Genomic DNA, 6,000 nt, shown 5'->3' on the forward strand with positions numbered 1-6,000 from the left:
AACAAATTTATGTTGTTTATAAGCCACCCAAGTTTATGGTATTTTGTTACAGCAACCCAGACAGACTAGCACACTTACCCTAGGAGGTAAAACTCAGCCTGAATCCTAAAGGCCCCTAATGCTGAAGCAAACAAACTCAGTGGAAGCTGTGTTCAGACTCTATTCAGAGCATCAACTTAACCCTAATCTTGAACTCATTATCATCTAATAATTGTCTATCAATTATCTCTTTCATATCCTCAACATCTCATTTTATACTAGCTTTTTCTTCTTGGCATAGAAATATGCTTATCTCTGCCATCTTTAAATTGTCTTTTACTCCCGTGACACCTTCTAACTATTACCCTACTTGTCTCCTTCCCTTTACAGTCAAGCTTTTTATAAAACATGCTACGTTTGCTATCTCTTCTCCCTCAGCTTCCATTCATTTTTACCACCTCACAGATAATTACTCTTGCCAAGGTAGCCAATGAACTCTTCACTGACAGATTGAATTAGTATCTTATCATATCTTAAATGATCTCTCCATCTCCTTCCTTAGCTTCTCAATCTTTCAATGACTCTCCATTGACTTTATTATAAAAGTCTGTGCTAACAGCATGGCAAATGAACATTACCTGATTTGAGAAACTCATTTTCATTTCAGAAACAAATGCCCAGAGAAAAATAGATTAGGATATATCACAGATTAGCTGAAAAAAAAAAAAAAAGTTCATCACATTTAGTTAGACAATCAATTGACAAATATAACTTAAGAAGCATGTGGCAGACTTATTGGTCTCAGTAAGGACTTTCTTCTCAAGCAAAGCCTTAGGGGGTCAAGAGCAGACTAAAGTTCCTTATATCTGTAGGCAGAGAGTCTCAAGGAGCAAAAGGATAGCAGACTAGGTCACACTAGGTCATTTGAACTGACACGCTCACTAAGGAAAACTAAGAGATCTCTACCAAAAAGCCCACAAAGTATTGAGGTCTTTGTAGGCCAAAATTAGAAGACAAGACCAAGAAAGGCAAGCCCAGTCACTCAAAGCTACATTTTTACCAAAGGCATTTATTTGCTGATGATGGAAAAGAAACTTTGAAGTTCATCTGCATTTTAGAGTCTGCATGGAACTAAAGAGACAGAAGTCAAGGCCTGGACACTGCTAAGGGATGGGACTCTGCTAAATTAATCCCTGACTTCAACAAGAGTCAGGAAAAGCATACCCTCAGAATATAGGTGAACTAAAAATTAATCAGTCATAGTAGGGACCTGTAATTTAGGATCCCATCACCTGGATATCCAGAAAGCTCAAATTTTGAACCAAGATTATGGAGGTCTCAAAAACCATTATCTCTCCCAAAAACCGAGAGAAACAAATGAAGCCTCTTGGGAGAAGAGACCATCATCTAGAAGCCAAAACATTTCTCTAAATATCTTTTAAATACAATGTCCAGCACAGACGTAAAGATAGTCCAGCACAGACTTAAAGGTAATCAAGCACACAATGAAAACAAATCCTAAGCAAGAAACAGTATAAACAATAGGTGATAGAAACAACCAAATGATATGTGATGTATTCAAATTATCAGACACAGATTAGTAAAAACTGCAAAACAACACAAAAAGAAAACCCCTGTGTTTACTATATTTAAAGAAATAAAAGTCAAGATTAAAATTTGAGGCAGGAAACTGGAAACTATGAAAAATAACCTGCTGCTTCTGCTGGTGCACATGTGCACACACTGCCCTGTGTGCTCCCTACCCCCATGCAAGGCCCCTGCTGATGCGCATACACTCCATTCCACCACTGCCACTGCTGACATGCACACATACACACAAGCACAGACCCTGCTGCCAGCGGCCCGACAAAGCACTTTGGCCAGCATTCCCCACTGGAGTGTTGTTGCCAGTGGACCTGGAACATCTCAGCCCCTCCAGAACAGCAGGTGCTTAAACTTGAGGGGTCATAGAACAAAACCATGGGCCTGATACCGTGTCTCGGGGTTAGATAGAACACAAAGCCCAGGAGTTCTGAGTTAAGCCTTGACCCTCTGAAATCTTCCAGAAATGAAGCCAGTCAACTAAACTCACTTTATACCACATCAAACCCTCAAGGACATCAAGGAATATAAAAGCAAAAAACCTCATTCAAAAAAACAGCAACTTCAAAGATTAAATGGACATCAGCCCACACTGGTGAGAGAACCAGCATAAGAACTCTGGCAGTTTAGAAAACCAGACTGCACTAGTTCCCCAGGAGTGGTACTAAATCAAGCTGAAATGGCTGAAATGACAGACATAGAATTCAGAATCTGGAAAGCAATTAATGTCATCAAGATTCAGGAGAAAGTCAAAACCCAGTCCAAGGAATCTAACAAAACAATACCAGAGCTGAACGCTGTAATAGCCATTGTAAGAAAGACAGAGCTAAAAAGAACTCCCTACAAGATTTTTATAATATAACCAGAAGTATCAACAGCAGAATCAAAGAAGCTGAGGGAAGAATTCAGAGCCTCAAGACATGTTCTTCAACTCAGTCAGACAAAAATAAAGAAGAGATAATTAAATAGAATTAAAACCTCCAAGAAATATGAGATTATGTAAAAAGATCAAACCTATGAATCATTGGCGTCCCTGAAAGAGAGGGAGAGACAGTAAACAACTTGGAAAACATATTTGAAGATATTGTTCATGAAAATTGCACCAACCTCACTAGAGAGGTCAATATGCAAATTCAGGAAGTGCAGAGAACCCCTATGAGATAGTATACAATACAACAATCTCCCAGACACATAGTCATCAGATTTTCCAAAGTCAATATGAAAGAAAAAATATTAAAGGTATCTAGAGATAAGGGGCAAGTCACCTACAAAGGGAATTCCATCAGGCCAACAGCAGACCTTTCAGTAGAAACCCTACAAGGCAGAAGAGTTTGGGGACTTATATTCAGCATTTTTTAATCTTCAATTTTTATTTTAAGTTCAGGGGAACATGTGCATGATGTGCAGGTTTGTTACATAGGTAAACATGTGCCATTGTAGTTTGCTGCACAGATCATCCTATCATCTAGGTATTAAGCCTAGCGTCCATTAGCTATTGTCCCTGATACTCTCCCTCCCCCAACTCCCCAAGAGGCCCCAGTGTGTGTTGTTCCCCCCAGCCCCACTGCCCCATGTGTTCATGTGTTTTCATTATTCAGTTCCCACTTATAAATAAGAACATATGGCGTTTGGTTTTCTGTCCCTGCATTAGTTTGCTGAGGTTAATGGCTCCTGGCTCCATCCATGTCCCTGCAAAGGACGTGATCTCATTCCCTTTCATGGCTGCATAGTATTCCATATTTTCTTTAACCAGTTTATCACTGATGGGTATTTGGGTTGTACCCCTAAAGAAAAGAAATTCTAACCAAGAATTTCATATCCAGCCAAAGTAAGCTTCATAAGCAAATGAGATACAAAATTCTTTTTTCTTTCTTTCCTTCTTTCTTTTTTTTTTTTTTTTTGACATCGTCTCACTCACTCTATTGTCTATTGCCCAGACTGGAGTGCAGTGGTGCAATCTTGGCTCACTGCAACTTCTGTCTCCTAGGTTCAAGAAATTCTCTTGCCTCAGCCTCCTGAGTAGCTGTGATTACAGGTGCACACCACCCAGGTAACTTTTGTATTTTCAGTAGAGATGGGGTTTCGCCATGTTGTCCAGGTTGGTCTCAAACTCCTGGTCTCAAGCAATCCACCCACCTCAGCCTCCCAAAGTGCTGGGTTACAGACGTGAGCCACCTTGCCCAGCCTAAGATCCTTTTCAAACAAGCAAAAGCTAAGATAATTTGTTACCACCAGATCTGCCTCACAACAGGTCCATAAGGGAGTGCTAAACATGGAAACAAAAGAGCATCACCAGCCACCAAAAAACACACTTACATACATAAAGCATTGACACTATAAAACAACTACACAATAAAGTCTGCATAACAACCAGTTAATGACAAAAGAACAAACCCACACGGATCAGTATTAGCCTTGAATATAAATGGACCAAATGCCCCACTAAAAAGGCACAGACAGAGCGGCAAGCTGAATAAAGAAGCAAGACCCCACTGTATGCTGTCTTCAAGAGACCTGTCTCACATGCAATGACACCCATAGACTCAAAATAAAGGGATGAAGAAAAATATACCAAGCTAACAGAAAACCAGAAGGACAGGAACTGATAATTTCAGACAAAACAGACTTTAAAATAACAACAATCAGAAAAGACCAAGAAAGGTATTACATAAAAGTAAAGGGTTCAATTTCAGCAAGAAGACATAATTATCCTAAATATATATGCACCCAACCTGGAATACCCAGATTAATGAAACAAGTTAACAGAAACTTATGAAGAGACATAGATAAACACACAATAACATTGGGAGACTTCAACGCCCCACTGAGACTTTTAGACAGATCACTGAGGGAGAAAACTAACAAAGATATTTGGGACCTGATCTTGACATTTAACCATATGGACCTAACAGACATCTACAGAACTTTCCTCACAAAACAAGAGAATATACATTCTCTCCTCATCCGCACATGGCACATACTCTAAAACTGACCACACAATCAGCCATAAAACAATTCTTGGCAAAGTCCAAAAAACCAAAAATCATTCCAACCACACTCTCAAACCACAGCATGATAAAATTACAAATCACATCAGGGCTGGAAAGATGGCCAAATAGGAAGAGCTCCGCTCTGCTGCTCCCAGTGAGACTAACACAGAAGGTGGGTGATTTCTGCATTTCCAACTGAGGTACACAGCTCATCCCACTGGGACTGGTTAGACAGTGGGTGCAGCCCACAAGGGTGAGCAGAAGCAGGGTGGGGTGTTGCCTCACCCAGGAAGTACAAGGGGTCGGGGAACTCCCTCCCCTAGCCAAGGAAAGCCATGAGGGACTGTGTTGTGAGGAATGGTGCTATCTAACCCAGATACTGTACTTTTCCCATGACCATCGCAACCCACCATCAAGGCAATTCCCTTGAGTGCCTACACCACCAGGGCACTGGGTTTCAAGCACAAAACTGAGCGGCCATTTGGGTAGACACTAAGGTAGCTGCAGGAGTTTTTCTTTTTGTATCCCAGTGGTGCCTGGAATGCCAGCGAGACAGAACTGTTCACTCCTTTGGAAAGGCGGCTGAAGCCAGGGAGCCAAGTGGTCTTGCTCAGCAGATCCCACCCCCAAGGAGCCCAGTAATCTAAGATCCACTGACTTGAAATTCTCACTGCCAGCACAGCAGTCTGAATTTGATCTGGGACACTCAAGCTTGGTGGGGGAAGGGGCGTCCACCATTACTGAAGCTTGAGGAGGTAGGTTTCCCTTCACAGTGTAAACAAAGCCGCCAGGAAGTTCAAACTGGGTGGGGAACCCACCACAGCATGGCAAAGCCACTGTAGCCAGACTGCCTGTCTAGATTCCTCCTCTCTGGGAATGGCATCTCTGAAAGAAAGGCAGCAGCCCCAGTCAGGAGCTTATACATAAAACTCCCATTACCCTGGGACAGAGCACCTAGGGGACGGGGCGGCTGTGGGCACAGCTTCAGCAGACTTAGACATTCCTGCCTGCCAGCTATGAAGAGAGCAACAGATTTACCAGCACAGCACTCCAGCTCTGCTAAGGGACAGACTGCCTCCTCAAATGTGTCCCAGAACCCCATTCTTCCTGACTGGGAGACACCTCCCAGCAGGGGTTGACAGACACCTCATACAGGAGAGCTCCAGCAGACGTCTGTCAGGTGCCCCTCTGGGAAAAGTTTCCAGAGGAAGGAGCAGTTCCAAGAGAACTTCCCCAACCTAGCAAGACAGGCCAACATGCAAATTTAGGAAATACAGAGAGCACCACAATGATACTCCTCAAGATACATAATCATCAGATTCACCAAGGTTAAATTGAAGGGAAAAATGTTAAGTGAAGCCAGAGAGAAAGGTTGGGTTACCCACAAAAGGAAGCCCATCAGACTAACAATGGATCTCTCTGCAGAAAC

Source organism: Macaca mulatta, chromosome 13, assembly GCF_049350105.2.
Source record: "Macaca mulatta isolate MMU2019108-1 chromosome 13, T2T-MMU8v2.0, whole genome shotgun sequence".
Taxonomy (NCBI): Eukaryota; Metazoa; Chordata; class Mammalia; order Primates; family Cercopithecidae; genus Macaca; species Macaca mulatta.